Consider the following 17,826-nt stretch of genomic DNA (forward strand, 5'->3'; position numbering starts at 1 on the left):
CACATTTTAGTGCTTGTACATTTTTGCTGAGCTAATAGGTAATGAGCTGTTTTTCACAGTTTTGCATCTCACTATGTCCGCATAGATTTTGCATTAAAGCCAGTGCAGGCTAGTTTATGCGTGTTTCCACTTCCACCAGATATCACTTTGAGCATCTTCTGGAAAAGCGGTTAATAAATCAAACAAATAAGTAAGCACAGGAGGTTATTATGTCTTAATGCATTGGCCCCTATTGAAGTTAATTCTCTGGGCTTAGCTTTTTTTTTTTGTTTTGCCACCTTCTTGTCTTTTTCCAGGCGGTAGAAATATGCTCAAAATCCATCCGGCCATTTCATGGATTGGTAATTTTCCCTGTTCCTGCTTCCTAGCTTCAGCTGTCACCTTGGTAACTGACGCGTACTCTCTCCGGGAGACTGGAAGGGATAAACACATCACGTCTGATACAAGACATGACCCTTTTCGCAGCCTCTTCTCCAAGTAGTCTTGTCCAGTTTTGCTTTCCCCAAAAAATGTCTAGTTTAATTTTTTCCATCTTTTATCTTGTATGTCTTCTGCTGTAATTGTTTGGAAAAGCCAAGGATTGCAAACACATTTTCAGGAAATTGAAGCCCAGCTCATGAATTCAGGCACCGCTGACAGCTGTGTGTGTTTTTTCTCTTTGTGGACAGAGGTCACACTTATTTTCTTTTTCCTTATTCCCGCTAGAAGTCTACACCAGGGTGTCCCTGTTCTAGAAGCATTGCTCACAGGCCAGGATTTCAGCATATCAGTAATGAATATACCTGAGAGAGGACTCTCCCAGTGTGTGCAAACCTCTCTCAGGCATATTCATTACTAATATCCTGAAATTCAGACTGGCTAGATGTACTTCCAGGCCTGGTTGAGAAACTCTGGTCTACGCGACTGCACATTGCACAGCTTTTGCTCTCGGCCTTGTGTTTTGTTAGATTCCCTCTCTCGTTTAGTGGTTACACAAATCCATTATATTTATTCTAAGTGGTACAATAAACCCAGGCATGGGAACCAACAAGTATTTAAGTGAAAGGATGTGACTGAAAGTTTCCTCTTCAAAATGCAAGAAAAATGCCTCTCCTTGCAGGTAGAAGATACCTGAGTTAATAATGGAGAAGCTGCAGCCCCACCTCCCCCAACCTCTCAAACTCCTATTTAAAAAGGTAATTTTAAAGGCTCCGTGCCAGCCTCCCTCCACTCGCTTCCCAGTCCTCCCCCCCTCCTCCCGGTACCTTAAAATTGTACATCTTCAGCCTGGATCGTGGTAGCAGATGTATATCGCTCTTTAAATATGAGTAGTAGTAGTAGGCAGTAGTAGAAACCGAGAGGCCTAGAATTACATGCATGACCGGGAGTCTGTTTGCAGACGCAACATGTACCATACCTGATTCGCACATATTCTTTCACTGCCATCAGGCTCTGCTGAAATCCCTCTGCTTGCTTGACAGTGTCAGACTTACACCTGCAAGCCCTGAATTTTCAAAGGGAAACCCCATGGGGAGTTTCCCATTGAAAATGCACTTGCAGGGCCACGAGTAAAAGTACCTTTAGTCATTGCACTGATTTTAAAAATTAAACCTAATAAGGGAAAAATGAAATCCTCTTGCGAGTACTTTTTACCAGCAAAGGGGGAGGCAGTTTTCAACGTGATGATTTTATCAAGTTTAGTTATTTGAGTAAACATGTTTGAAAATTGCTGTCTAAACAGACTCGCTCACGTGTGGAATTAAATATTAGCAGGGGTGCAAGTAGATTTGAATTCTTACTGGCACTATACTGACCCCACTCCTGATCCGGCCACGCTCTCTCTCCCCTGGGAGCACTGATTGGCGATATTGACATTTGCCTGCCATCCCTTACTATATGCGAACAAAGGTTAACTAATAAAATCAAAAAATGATACCTTTTTATAGATTGTTTTGAGCCAAGGAAGATAGTACTAGCTACTGATAGCTTATCAAGAAATACCTTTTGATTGGACTCAATGTATCACTTTCATATATTTTGTTTGTATTAGTTAATTTTATTTCTGTGAATTCAAGTGGACTAACATGGCAGCCACCTTACCTTATTTACTGCGTTACTACAAAAAAGAGTTTTCGCTTACATAGTGCCTGTCATTCAGATTGTATCACTTAGGATTCACATCACCAGATCTATTTACATCTGGATAACAAATGCACAGGAAGGGAGTGTTCAGGGCTGCCAAGTCACCCAATTCCTGGAGGGGAATTTCAGGCCAGTCCTGGCTTTGACAGATCTCATCCTCATGCATTCTGGTACCTGCGGAGCTGATTTCAAATAGCAGAAGCAGAGACTACAAATAGCAGAATGCACCAAGATACAAATTAAAAAACCAGGACTGGCCTAATCTCCCTGCAGGAACTGGCAGCTCTGCATTTCATTTTCACTTACAGCTCCAGATTCTCCAACAAGCCAGTGAGCCCTGATCTGCCGAGTTTTGCACAGACTGCTTTGAAACAGGCCTTGAAAAAGCAGGGACTGGCTCAGCCTGAAGCCAAGTGATTTACCATGGAGTTGTTCCTTCCCCTGGTAGTGATCTGTGTTATAAAAATAAACCGGCATTCTGCCTTAAACACCTTTCTATCACTCCATTATGTGACTCGCACCATAAAAGCCTGCCATTCCTTATTTTTACTAGCCGTCAGATGCACATAGCACTGCTCAGAGACCCTTAATGGGGGCAGACCCTTACCCCTCGGAGCTTGCCATCTATTCAAGACAGACAGACAGCAAAACCATAGAAGAGGTTTTGAATTAAGTGAGCAAGGCCATGACTAAGGAATAAAATAAACCAGGTGGGGGCATAGGTGGGCTTAAATGATAGGAAGTTTTAATTATGTAAGATAGTAAAAGAATCAGCAGTTTGTCTTATTGGTGAATCAGCCAAAAATTAAATCTTTATCCCGGCAGCAAACATATAGGAGATGGAGTGCATGGGTGACGAGAGGGAACAAAGAAGGTGAAGTAGACCAGACCACGCTTGAATTTCAAAGAGCTTCTGTTTTTTTAAACTGCTATAAACCTTTTTCTCATACAAACTCGATCTGCTGCCTTAAGACCGTGTACAGGGGCACTGTGGGAACACGAGGAGGGTGGATGAGACGGGAGAGCACACAACAAAGGAGAGAACGATTGCTCTGCTTCTGCACCAGCCCTTTCCCCTGCTGGGTCCTGGGGGCTGATTTGAAGGAGAGGGGTTGAACCAGCAAAAAAAAAATTCATATCCGTACTCCCTACCCGGACTGTACCCGCCTCCTCCACTGCTTGTGAGAGGGCTGGTCGTGTCTGCCAGCTCTCCATGATCAGCTCAATAGTTTTTCTTGCCAGCGTTGCGTGATTACTTATTCTCCTCCTGTCGTGCTGGGAGAGGGAATACTGGAGGGGTTAGGTGTGTGTGTATATCCTAATTTCTCAGTATGGCTGCTCAAAACCTGAGTGAGGAAACCCAGGAAACCTTTAGATAGGAATCTGAAGCTCCTAGACAGGCCGATACAGAACAGTGCGCTCCGATGCTGCTATTGGACGCGCGTTTTCCTTTACCCCTTATTCTGCTTCTCCCATTGATGCTCCTTGGCCAAGTCACATCACTTCCTATTGCTTCAGGTACTAAATTAGATAGCAATTTATATTGGGAAGGTACCTACCAATTGTTGAATTGATAGCTCAGAGCTTGGATTAGTAAGGTGAGAAATTAAATGCAAATTTTAAGAGTGAGAGGAAGCAGTCACTCTTTGGCCTACAGAAGTCTCCACTTGCTTGTATGATCCATGATCACCTTTATGAATATTGATGCATCCTGTTCACAGCTCCTGGTGGTACCAGTTAGGCCAGACCCTGCTTGCTAGGGCGAGTGGGGGCTGATTTGATGGGTCTGCAGGCTCAGCATGTGCAGTTTTTCAAGGATAGCATTACTCTGTTAATCCCGCGATCTAAAACTGACCAGTTGGGTAAGGGAGCTACCTTAGTTTTGCTGGTAGTGGGGGGTTTGTGTACTTGTCCAGTGGCCAGTGTTGGGTCCTACATTTCTTTTTGTCCAGCGGATGGGTTGCCGTTTTTGGTGCCTGACAGTCTTCGGCCTTTGACAAATTATCAGTTTGAAATGGTTTTGAGGGTATGTTTGAAGGTTGTCAATTTAGATGTGAGTCAGTTGGGAGATTGGGAGATGGAGAAACGATGCTTTTGAGGCCTATGTTAGGCCTGGGTCTGTCTAGCTATTGATGAATATGTTCACTAACTGTTTGATTTCAGATTTTGTTGGGTGGGAGCATAACGTATGGCTAGGTGGACGCTTGTACATAGCATGGGTGCATAAGCATGCCTGCAGGTGTCCTTATGGGGAGCATTTGAGCCTGGCTGAGTATGGTGTGGACGTCTACTGGCGGAGGCAGGGAGAGTTTGACGTGCTGGTTACCCTGTTATGCTTTTGCATTCTTGAATACACAGAAATTAAGGTTAACAAATATAAACAAAAATAGATAAGGTGTCAACTTTTTTATTGGACTAACAACACATTTCTGAACTAGCTTTCAGGAGCTAATGAATGACCTGAAGAAGGTAGTATTAGCTCCCTAAAGCTAGAAATGTGTTAGAGTAACACCTTTTTATTGGACTTGATTCTCTATTTTTTGTTTAACTTTTATTTCCATGTATTGAAGTGGACAAACATGGCAGCCACGCTACTTTCAGCATTCTTTGTTCTTGTTTCATAGTGTAACTCTTAGCCCACTCCCGCTTCCAGAGCATGCAGCAGCCTATGCAGTGCCACCAGTGGCTGGATGCACTTCCTGGGGTTTATTAATCCTATGGGTGGATCCTTTGCACCTGCTGCTCTCTGATTTGTCTGGAAGGCCTCTTGAGTAATTTACCTTTTTTTATTTTTTATCTCTTATTTTCAGCCTCATCCAGACATGCTCTGTCTCCAGGAAGAGGACAACGTCCCCTGGAGGTGAAGGGGGAGGGTCCTTGGCCCACTCAGAGGCTCTGGGAGCCCACCACCTTCATGCCCACCCACCATCCCAGGATAGATGAAAAGATAAATTTTTTCTGATTGTAATGAATAAATCGGCTTGGTTTTTGTTTGACGTTTGGGTTTTTTTTCCCCCCCCTAAGCTAAGAGGTCTCTATATATGAATGATGGGTCCTAGTGCAGCAATGTGAGTGTACGGTATTGTGTACACTTACTTACTTACTTACTTATTTATTTATTTGAGGCTTTTATATACCGATAATCGTTTAGTAACATCACATCGGTTTACATTCAACAGGAACTCACAACAGCGCTATGCAATAGCAGCAGTGTTTACAGATAACTATTAAACTTGAGATAAATAACAGTTCTGTACAAGGTATGAGGAATTAAACTTGAGGTAGATAACAGTTCTGTACAAGGGATGAGGAAAGCAAGATACAGGTAATCGCAGCAGAGTTTACAGATAACAATAAACTTGAGATAACAGTAAGCTTGAGATAAATGACAGTTCTATACAATGAATGAGGAAAGCTAGATAGAGGGTAGAAATTAACTTATAAAAGAGAGTTATATGTAAGAGAACTACCAAAATTGAAGGCAATAATATATTAACTGGCAGGTTAAGTCTCGTGGAGCAGGTAGGAGAGGTTCAAGGGGAGGGAGAGAGATTGCGGTAAGGATAATAATGATTAAAAGGCTGGTGATTAATTTATGTGAACGCTTGTGACAGTGATTAAGAAAGAGGTGTGAATGTGGGGAGGGGGGAGAGAGTCGGGAGATTTGTGGGTAGAGTATTGAAACGCTTCTTCAGTAGGTAGAGACTGTCGGTGCAACTTTCCAACAGTCAGATGATGTGATAGGCTGAGGCCATCAGCTTACAAACAAGCCCGACCCAGGAAGGATCGCGGGAGAACGCGCGCCCAGCCACCTCTCCTGGGGTCGCGCTAAAAGGAGGCACTTTGCCCAGGAGAGGTGGCGCTCTCAGCGGGTTCAGGAAACCGAGGCTGGTCAGGCGTTCATTTATGAGCGTAAAATGTGCGGATTGGCCTCACTTTTTACTTTCTGAATCCCGGGTGACTGACTAATAGCCTCGTCGACGTGCATTTGCATGCAGTGAGCGCTGTTAGTTTTCAGGGGGTTTGGCTGCGCGTTTTCGAGGAGCTAAACCCCTTACAGTATAAGGGGCAACAGACGCCCCTCGAAAACACGCAACCAAACCCGTGTTAAACGGTGTGAGAGGCCGAGCGTGCTTTGCAAGAATCGGCCCGTTTCTCTCTTAAGGGGACTCATTACCAAAACGCATCAATGTGCATTGTTAGTAAATAGGCGCCATTCATCTCAATGGGGGCTGTTTATGAACAAGAGGCGCAGCAGTGCGTTGGTGCACGATCACGTCTACGTAAATAGACAAAATAATATGCTAGAGGGACTTTACTGCAACCTTTTCCTAATTCCATTCCGATGGAACTGGACAGCGTAAAAGGAAATAGTGCGGCACGGGCCAGCTCCCATAATGATTTTCCATGGGAGGAAAAGAAAATAAGTTACTCGGTGGAAACAGTGGCTACACCAAGATAAAAAAGCCTGGATAAATTTATTCCTGCTCAGAGATGGAGTAGATATATTTGTGGTAGAGGCAAATGTAAGCTGCGTAGCTATTGGTGGGCAACAGTAGAGGCCCCCACCACAGCCAGATAATAGTGCAGACAGGCTCCGTCTTCTGTGTGTACCAGATATTCTCTTTCACATGCCCTTGCAAATAACTTTTTTTTTTTTAAAGAACAAAGGCAATACAGTAAGGCATCAAAATCAGTGAAGAAACTGGTAGCACATTTTTAGCAACAAACATATCAAAGTGGTTTCTCTCTCTCTCTCTTTTTGAGAGCTTGAAAGCACATGGAATGGCAGTCAGACATCCCCTGGAGATCTTCAGGAATTTGCATGGAGACCTACTTTTTTTTTTTCTGGCTTTAAGCACATAAAGGAATGCTCCACAGTGATCCTAAAACGTTGTATAGGCTTACCAAGAGACAGTAACTTTCTAAAATTGCAAGTTATTGTTCTGTAATTAGAGGGTTTTCTTCTGACTTCCACACACTTAACCGTCCTGTAACCTCCATGTGGGCCTATCAGGAAGCCACTGTGGAAGCCCGACGCTCCCTGATGGATTTTACAGGGAACTGGAACATTGGGAGGGAGGGAACAAATGTTTTCTTTGAACTTTAAACCCCCAAATTATGGAGAAAATAACAGATTGTAAAAGCTGCTTTCTTCTTAGTGTGTATGATGATATATCTTAGCACAATGCGTGCTCGGGTAGCATTTTATCCTGGCTGGATTGGAATTGCTGGAGGCTTTTAGCCTGCTGTATAGAGCAGGGGATGACCGTGCTGAAGATGCAGACGTTTTGTGCATCAACGGGGGGGGCAATCTGGACACCCGTGGTTCCTCCCTCACCATCCCGCCAGCCATGTTCCCCAAAATGCACACACGAGAAAAACATATAACGCTATGACTTTGGATAGAATGGGCCACAGCCTTTAAATTAGAAGGACCCTGACAGAGGCGCCGAGTCCTGTCACCTCTGCCTGCTCTCAACAACCGGGCCGGTGCCGATAAACCCAATGCTCCCCTGCCCAAGCGGAAAGTGCAGGGGGGGGGGGGGGTGTCTCGCTCCCGTGAGCCCCAACAGGCATTGTGAGTGCCCTCCCCAGGGCAGACTACAATGCAGCAGGCCACCCCACCAGAGCCCCTCCCACGTGTCTGGCCGTCAAGCATCAAGGCCCAATCCCCGGGCCTGTGACATTCACCCGCTTAAAGTTGGCATTTACACGTGCAAATATACTTTACTCCAGTTGGATGGCTTTTGGAAAGTGCTACACAGTAAGTGGTTACATTTACCGTATTTCCACGACAATAACCCGCCCACGTATATAACCCGCCCACACACATAACCCGCAGGTTTTCAAAATTTATGTAAGAAACCTTTAATATACCCCGCCTCCTCATATAACCCGCGGGCAGACAGGGCGCTTGTCCGAGGGGGCGGGGCCGCCGGCACACTGACCTTGCGCACTCTGCGCGCCGTGTACAGCCCCATGCCGTCCTGCACGCTGGACGCCTTCAGCGAGAAGCGCTCCGGTACGTACATGCCCAGCATTTTCATGGCCTGCCCCGGGGTGCGAGCCGCTCCCTCTCACATCGCCGGCGCTTTGCTTCCCGAGGGAGTTTGACCCTCCTCTCTCGTTGTCCCCTCGTTCCTTCCTGACCAATCAGGAAGCGGCCGGGCGCAGGGATAGGACGGACTCCTCTCAGCTGCAGCCTATCAGATGCGCGCTCTCCTTGACGCTTTGTTTTGTTTCCTCCTTCGCTTCTATTCAGAGTCGGGAAACTTTATTGGTCGGAAAGTTTGTCCACGTGTAGCCGAGTCAATGCCCGCGGCGGAGTGGGCGGAGGGATATACAGCGTGAAGCGCCGGGGCGGGGGGAGAGAGATGTTAACCGCTGCTGTAAAATTTTTTCTGGATAACCCGCCCACGTTTATACCCCGCGGGGGGCATGCGGGGTAGGTAAAAACGCACATTACCCGCGGGTTATATGCGTGGAAATACGGTACACGTGCAAATCCTTTTCAGAATGACCCCCATGGTGCATGCCAAGAATTGGAAGAAAGCGCGATGATATCAAAGGGAAAGCTGCCCCGGACACGTCGCCTGTAGATATTACACCCTAGGAGCGCCAGAAGGAAGCTCCCTTTGGCACAATGCAAGTATTAAAGAAGACCACTGGCGGTAAATCTGTCAGACTGAGATCATAGCCAACCTACCCTGCTTTAAGAGTGATGTTCATTCTTCTCCTAGCGGGTGGAAAACAAACCCGTTTGGAGACGCTGGTCCCTGAGAGAGATAGGGAAAGGGACAAAGAGTTTATGGCTTGAAACATTCAAATAGCTGGAAGGCTTCCATAAAATATTAAAAAGTAGCGTTTTCCTGGGAGGAAGCACAAGGACATCGTGCTGTAGTGTGGGGCTGGAAATATGAAGAAATATTTCTTGGCTGGGAGTGATGGATGCCTCTTACCAGCAGTCATGGTTGCAGCCAGCACAGTAACAGAAATTTAGGCTTGCCTGGGACGGACACAGCGGGAAGTGATAAGGATGAGAGGAGGAGATGATAGCATTGAGTGCAATCCATGGTGAAACCCAACCCAGCTAAAAAGTTCTTTTCTGCCGACACTTTTGTGTCAGTATTGTGAATATCCATTCTTTCACCCAGGTATTACAGATGTTTGGATATTAAAAATAAAAGCTAACTTATAGCAGAATTTCTTCTATCTTGTGGCAGATTATAAAGCAGGTATTTTGGATAAAATATCAATTCATTTACGGTAGTTTATTTTTTTTCATTGGTTTGGGATTATGATCAGAGAGCACTGATGTGAGCAACATCTAAACAGAACCCTTTTTTTGAAAACGGAGAATGAGCTGCCCATCGTATTCTGATGACGAGCTGTAATCAACAACTATAAAATATAATTTTTATTTATTTTTTATTTATTTATTTAAAGTTTCTTTTATACCGATGACCGTTTACACATCGCATCGGTTTACAGTTAAAAAGGAACAAATGGGCAGAACCCTTACATATAACATTGAAAAAACAGGTTAACTTTTGGGCAGGGCCCTTACATGTAACTGAGAACAAGGTGGTTAAAAGTGGGATAGGGTATAGAGCTGACTATGCCGCGAGCGTCCGTGATATCAATAAATAGATACAGCAAAATCAGTAAAATCACAACTATTTACAAAAGCTAATTACATAAGTAGCCGAGTCAAAGTACAAAATCGATGGGCATGAGACGTATTCCGAGAAATAGATTCCTAGTCATGTAGCAAATTCTTAGTTACTCAATTTTTAGTTAAGCAGTGGGGGTTTATGTAATGGCAGGTGATGTGTGGTAAGCTTGCTGGAAGAGCCATGTTTTCAGTTTTTTCTTGAAAGTGGGTGTGTATGTTTCCAGGCGTATATCGGGAGGCAGGGAGTTCCATATGGAGGGGCCAGCGAGAGAGAAAGCTCTGCTTATGGTAGATGATAATTTGAAAGATTTGATGGGTTGGGCACGTAGGGTTCCTTGGAGGGCTGTACGTGTGGGTCTATTCGAGGTACGGGGGAGGAGTGGGGGGTTAATCCAATTGAGGTTAGAGTTCAACAGACTTTTGTGGATGATGGAAAGGGCTTTATAGAGAATTCGGGAGTGTATAGGGAGCCAATGAAGTTCGATAAGTGTGGGGGTGATGTGATCTCTTTTTTTTGAATTTGATAGTATCCTAGCGGCAGCGTTTGTAGTAGTTGTAAGGGTTTGGTATAGGTGGCGGGAATGCCTAGAAAGAGTGCATTACAATAGTCTACCTTGGATAAAATGATAGACTGGAGTACAGTGCGGAAATCAGAAAAGTGTAGCAGTGGTCTGAGTTTTTTTATGGTTTGGAGCTTGAAATAGCATTCCTTGATGATAGATTTGATGAAGGGTTTGAAAGTAAGATGGTTATCAATAAGGACACCAAGGTTGCGAACGTGTGATGGGAAAGATGTGGATGAGTATGCAGGTGGGATGTCTGGGAGCGGTGGCCTATTAGATATGATTAAGAGTTCAGTCTTGCTGGGATTTAGAGCTAGTTGCATGTCATTTAGTAATTTGTTGATAGAGGAAAGACAGGCTTCCCAGTTAAGCAGAGCAGTATGGAGAGAGTCAGAGAATGGGAAGATGAGTTGCACATCGTCGGCATAAATGAAATGCTTGATGTGGAGGTTAGTGAGGAGGGTAGTGAGGGGAAGCATGTAAATATTAAATAGGGTAGAGGAGAGGGAGGAACCTTGGGGAACACCTTGGGGAAGATTGATGGGGTCAGATTCATTGTTATCTACTAATACAGTGAAAAGGCGATCCTGGAGATATGATCGTATCCAGGATAGGGCATTGCCAGTGATCCCGATACTCCTGAGTATGTTGAGGAGGACATCATGATTGACTGTGTCGAATGCCGCCGAGATGTCAAGCATGGCAATAAGATAAGAGGTACCTGAGTCGGTTCCTTTAATGAGGGTATTGTGTAGGGAGAGCAGCAGGGTTTCAGTACTTAAGTGCTTTCTGAAACCGTGTTGTGTAGATGGGAGAATGTTGTTTTGTTCCAGGTGATCGGAGAGACGGGAGTTGACAACTTTTTCAATAACTTTAGCTAGGAGGGGTAGGTTAGAGACAGGTCTGTAATTGGATAAGGTGTCTGGGTCAAGATTGGGTTTTTTGAGTAGGGGTTTTACTACTGCTTGTTTAAGAACTTTAGGGACTGTGCCATGCTCTAGGGAACAGTTAAGGATATTTGAGAGGGGTTTGGCAATCACCTCGGGGATAGCTAGCATAAGGCTAGTGCACAGCCAATATGTTAACGCAGATAATGACCAACATGGTCCATCCAGTCTGCTCAGTTCAGATTCATCCTCTTCTGGCAGAGGTGCATATAAAAATCACAAACGCAACCCAACACCGATCTCTCAACCCTCCTCAACTATCTGTCCAAGCGGGGCCAAAATCCGTTAACACTGCAGACCACCTCATACAAGGACACTGCCAACCTCAGGAATAAGGTTGGAAATGCCACAATATGAAAAACTGAATAAATTAGTGTTGTGCATCACAACCACAAGAGAGTAACAGGATATATTTTCTGTCATAGATTCATGTTTTATCTTTGAAATCCTTTTGGTGGTGATCTGGTGTAAATTGTGGCATGAACTTCAAATAGTTCTGATTGAGTAGCAGACGGGACTGAAACAATTGTGGAAAAGCAGCACTGATTTTTGTAGCTTAGTATTAAAAAAAAATCAGTATTACTTTTCCACAGTTTTGTCAGCCTTGTCTGCTATTCTTATTTGAAATTTAGATAGGATCCAACTTAGGGTTCAGTTTCGATGACTGTTCCATTCTGTTGGTAAAAATTTGAGATTCTGGTTCCTACCTGGGATTTCATCTCATCTTCCAGCGAACAATCGGGATTTTTATGTACTTAAGCTCACGTTTTCTAATGAGCCAGTTAGTCTGCTTCCCACTAATGACGATTCATTCATCACTAAAATCACTTATTAATGTCCCAGCATATGAAAATATCTGTGTTTCATGATTAGGCTAAAGTATTAAAGTAATTTTATTGCTCTCCCACTTTCTCATTAGCCGCTCTCCTTGCAGGGAATTTGCAACTGGATGGATTGCTTGAAAGTCACGCAGTCGCCCATAGCAAAGAGTGGTTGTCCAGGAGCGAGCTTTGCAAGCTGCCTTCCAGGTGTTTGTCTTCGGAGGAGCAGAAACTTTGAGACAGAACGAGCTTGGTCACAAGTGCTCTCCTTAGCTGCTGAACAATGGGCAGTTTTGAAGAATGTAATTAGTAAAACAGGATAAGCACCAAAGACATTCCTGATGCAAACTCCATAAACATCAGTTCATGGTGAACTGAGCACCAGTTTACAATTAAAACACTCCCCATAAGTTATACTTCATTAACTTTTTTGTAGCCAGTATTGCGAAGGGTAGTGATTGAGTTGTTGGTTTGTGTTTTTTTTTTTTTTTAAAATGATCCTTTCAGGAATCTTCTTGTGGGTAATGTTTCCTCCTGAGGACTCGGAGATGCAGAGGGCCTGCTATGTTGGAACGTCTACGAGTGCATTGCATAGGATATGAGTTAGAATATTACTTTATGTATGTTATCACTTTCATACTGTTTAATGCGATAAAAACTTTAAAATGTGGCATTTCCAACCTTATTCCTGAGGTTGGCAGTGTCCTTGTATGAGGTGGTCTGCAGTGTTAACGGATTTTGGCCCCGCTTGGACAGATAGTTGAGGAGGGTTGAGAGATCGGTGTTGGGTTGCGTTTGTGATTTTTATATGCACCTCTGCCAGAAGAGGATGAATCTGAACTGAGCAGACTGGATGGACCATGTTGGTCATTATCTGCGTTAACATATTGGCTGTGCACTAGCCTTATGCTTTGTGCTATTACAGCCTCAATGGGGCGGGGGTCTCCGATTACTGAAGAGAGACATTTGTTTTCAATATGCAGGATTCAAAAAATCCACTCGGCATTGCTATCTAACAGGGAAACAGAGTTACAGAATGCAGAGGGGAAAGAATATAAAACAGATTATATACCAGAGAGTTATAAAAACAATCCAGAGTTGTAGAGGGACTTTGTGTTGTTCAGGGGGAAAAAAAAAAGTTTATCTTTCCTTTGTTATTCACGAGCTCCAGCTGAGCCCTGTGAAATGAATTGAATCTATCAGTAAAGACCTCCCTTCTTAATTAGTTTTGCCGCATTAAAAAAACACAGATGTTTTTTTATCCTCTGGATAAAACTTTAAATGGTGGGCTCTCTGGGGATGGTAGAGAACAAGTATGTAGTCCTTTTCTCCCCCACCCACCGTATTTAGTTTCACAGGAAAAGGGGTTTTGAAATGGAAGATAACGTCTTTTATTTGCATGCGACCTAAGCATACATAAGTCTTTCATGTTCTACATGGTGGGGGAGAGACTTAATACAGTATTACAGCATAGGCAGGCTAAGCTGAAAACCTCAGCGGTGCCTCCTAGCATCCTTTTCATGTCCATGGATAAAAACAGGACCACAAGTACATGAATGCATTAAGTTGAGAGTGACAAAGAACATTGACCTGCCCAGGGCTTCTCAAAGCCTATCCTGTTGACCTTATAGCCAGTTGTGTTTTCCGGATATCTGCAGTGGATATGCTTGAGATAAATTTGCATAACCAAGGTCTCCAGTGTATCCAAATTTATCTCGTACATATTTATGGTGGAAAAGAAAGGTGTGGATTTATCCCTTTGCCAGTCCTACTTGGAGCCATGGACAAGTTCTTTGTTTGGGTGATTGCCCCATAGGTATCCTTGGCAGAGATGGCAGCATTCCAGATCCCGCTGAAACTTAACCATTTACTGGAACTTAACAACGTCTTATCGCCCCTTGCTCCAGTATGACCACAGGGTTGCGGTGTCCCTTCCACAGAGGCTTTTCTAAATGACCCACAAGTAGACGTGAATTGAGGAAAAGGTTCATTAGTGCATGCATTCACATTATGATGAGTGGTGGAAACCTCTGAGGGCTTGGAGGAAGCTTTTCCCCCTTGACCATGACTTGGGAGGTCTAGAGAACATGGAAACTCCAGAGATGGTAGGGATCAGAGGCTGGGAAATGCAGCTAGAATGCAGGTGCAATTGCTGTTGAAGCCTCCGTGATCTGATCCGATGCCTTTGGTTGTGGATGAGATTCGTACGCCTTGGAAAGTCTGAAAATAGTTACCTTAAATTGTTTCTGAGTGCAGTTGTACCTACGGTGCAGTCCATTTCAAATCATCGAGAGGAAATGTCATCTTCAGTTAAAGATTTACATCTGAAGACTCAAACCCCTGGGAATATTTTACAGGAACACACTTTAAAGACTGGAGACCATTGAATCAGATCTCTGGACTGCAGTTGGCAAAATTGGCCTTAATTAAAATATGGCCCTAAGAGGAAAAGCTGAAAATGCAAAAAATATTAATATGTATCTCAACCGTAGACTTCAGAAGTTCCCTATATCCCCTGCAGTTTCCTCTGGAGAAATGTTTAAGAAATATTTATTGGAGACCTTAACATTTTCACCAGAGGTTCCACAGCCAACATTTTGTCTCAGTGGAAATGCAAGAAGAGGGAACCTGGTGGAATCTCAACCAGGAGCAATATCTGAGGGTAGTTTTGCAACTGATTCCGGTGTTAGAAGCTTCAATTGGAAATAAAGTTACCTCAGCTACTTTGTTGGTTAGGTTTATATTAGAGTCTCCATGAGATTGGCGGTTGAAAGATATTTTTTCGTGTTAGGTTTCGCTGGTTAGTTGCAAAGTGCAGATCTTCCATGGTGTTGCTGAGACGGGGCAGGTTAGGGTCACTCCAGCCTTGGTCCTTGTGGGTTCTGTTTTTCTAATGCCTAATTAAGTTTGGAGAGGTGTGAAATATTTTTTATAACCTAAAGCATTTGGAATCACTGCTTAAGGATAAAAAATGTTTAAAATCTGGCTACCTCCTCAGTAAATCCTTCTTGAATGCGAGGTAGCGGATATAAGACATCAGTTAATTATGATGAAGAGTTTTTTGACTATTTGTAAACTAGAACTTTATGTTCTTAATTTTTTTCTTTTTCTTTTCTTAAATCTTTTTGAATCTTCTCTGTTTCATGGGTTTCTAAGCATATATAGGATTTGAGATTTATTTTTTTGTGTGAAGTTTGAAGAATTTCATATAGGATGCATATTTTATTTTCCTGGATCAGTTACTTCCAGGCCTCATTTTAAATTGTTTTCCTTTTGTGGGTATAGATTTATTATTGCAAAATTTGCTTGTATATGTGTTTCCAAAATTTAATAAACATAAAGAGCCCAAGTTTGTAAACGAGGACTTCAGCCCTAATTTGCAAAGCGGATTCGCATGTAACTTGACTTAGAAAATTAGCAGGTACAGACATACCTGAATTGTGTGCGTAGGCGCACACAATTCAAGTGTAAATATCCATGTGAATATTTACGCATATCCTTTCAAAAATCAGAAGTACACACAGAGAGGATTTCTCCAGCTCCACCCACCAGAGCTTCTCTTTGCAATATACATGAAAGAACACACAAAATCCTTTTCACGTGTTTTCCACGTGCAATCCCTGGGGTAATTTTCAAAAAGCGCATTTTATGCGCGTGAATGCTTTCGAAAATGACGTCCAAAATGTGTAAAAATAAATTTTAAAAAAAATGTGGAGGGAAATTTTCAAAATTTTACAGATAACCAAGCAGTTACCAGGGTAAGAATTAGGGGCAGTAGATTGCCCCCCCCCCTCCTCTTATGCAGAGGGGGTGGGGCCAGCAAGGAACATGCAGACTTTACACCTGCAGGGCCTCTGGCCTGGGAAATTCTCTGGGTCATTTCCCTTTGAAAGTTTTGCTTGCAGGTCAGCCCTGCCCCACAAACATTTTAAAAATTGCCTGTTTTGTAACTGCCCACGTCGGGGCACACTCCACAGGTTGGTTTTACCCCCAGATGTTGCACCAAATTTTTAAAGCAAAAAATGTTTTGAAAATTATCCCAGAAAACTTGCCTTCACAATATTTACACCTGCAAGTTTCTGCAGAAAGCTTCTCTGAGAAGACAGTAACAGTATGTGTGGAAGTGCAAATCCCTCGCCAGCACCACCCCCAGGAATATCTCATCACATGGTGGGTAAAAGTGTGCACCCTGAGGCCTTACACATGTAAATGTACTCGTGCATAGGGTAGGCAGTTCCCTAAAAGTCCACTTCTGTGGGTTTAAGCCATGGCAATGGCTTTGAAACTTTCATTCCCTGTCTATAATAATGTTTAAACGAAACATTTTAGGTGTTACACCAACTTGCTACCAAATTTCTTGGACAATACTAATTGTACACAGTACGGGCCAGAATTTTAAACTTATGCGCGGGCGTGGATTTGTTCGCGCAACCCGGCAGGAACAAATCCACGCCCGATTTTATAACCTGTGTGCGCCGCCGCGCACACAGGTTATAAAATCCGGGGTCAGCGCGCACAAGGGGGTGCACACATGGGCTCGAGGGGAGCCCCGATGGCTTTCCCCGTTCCCTCCAAGGCCGCTCCGAAATCGAGGCAGGCGTAACTTGCGCACGCCGGCTCGCCATCCCCCAGCACAGGCCGCTGTGCCGAATAATTCTGCCCCGCCCCCAGACCACACATTTTTTAGAGTCCCGGGACATACGCGCGCCTCCGAGCCTATGCAAGATAGGCTCGGCGCCGCGCAGGGGCAGCTTTTCGGGGGTTACGCGCGTAACCCCCGAAAAGCTACCCCTTAGGAAGCAGCGCAGAGTATTCCTCTGCTAGACCTGCGCTGCGTTCCCCTGGGGCTAGCTCCAGAAGTTGCCTCCTGTGTTCGCTTGCTCATGCCCCTGCCTGAACAATGAGAAGACTGACGAGCTTATGCTCAGATATTTTCCTACTGCCCCCTAGGAGCTTCAGTTCTTTGAGGACCTTCTCCCACCCCCACCCCCCTACAAAGGATACCACTTGATCCAGGGCTGACCTCAACCTCAGATCTTTTAAGCACTTAGCAATGCCTCTATGTAAATCTCTTAAAACTGCTGATTTTCTGGTACAGACCTAGAATCGGAGATCTGTAGTTTAGCATACAGTATGTCCTATGGAAACCAGAAATGTGGTAAATAAAAATGCCCTGTCTGATTATCTTTGTATGCAAGAGCTGCTCCCCAGAGGCTGCCGAGGCATCCTTGTTGGCGTTGTCATGTTTCATAGGCCCTTGCCATCTCAGAATCCCATCAGCCTTTGTGGCATTCCTGTTGAGCTGATGCTTGGAAGAAGTTCATTACAATACGGCTCCCTGCTCTGTCTGCTGCATACCCTAAACTTCACTGCAGTGAGCTGGACCTAGCAGCTTGGCTTCATAGGCAGCTGTGGTCATCACGGTGTGCATAATGTATGTGTGGTTAACAGTACGTTCTTGGTGGCTGTGGTGTACCATGAGGTAAGGAATTCATACCTAATCAATTTTTCTCCAGAATAATGTTTAATAAAGTGCATCCAGAGAGAGGCCAAATTTTGCTGGATTTCTGCTGATCCAAAGGGTGACTAGGCAGCAATATAGGGATGCATTCCTTGCATTTAGCCATGGTTACCGATTAGCAGGCTATCAAAAGCAGGGAGATTGTTTTGTGTTGTATATATTGATTTGCTTCTTA

At 44.0% G+C, this 17,826-nt stretch overlaps 1 protein-coding gene across 2 annotated transcripts in view; it reads left to right on the forward strand.

Moving 5' to 3' along the window:
* Positions 1–17,826, forward strand: part of RADIL (Rap associating with DIL domain) — an 82,130-nt gene that overhangs the window by 21,745 nt on the left and 42,559 nt on the right. The window lies entirely within an intron of this gene.

This window comes from Rhinatrema bivittatum, chromosome 14, assembly GCF_901001135.1.
Source record: "Rhinatrema bivittatum chromosome 14, aRhiBiv1.1, whole genome shotgun sequence".
Lineage (NCBI taxonomy): Eukaryota > Metazoa > Chordata > Amphibia > Gymnophiona > Rhinatrematidae > Rhinatrema > Rhinatrema bivittatum.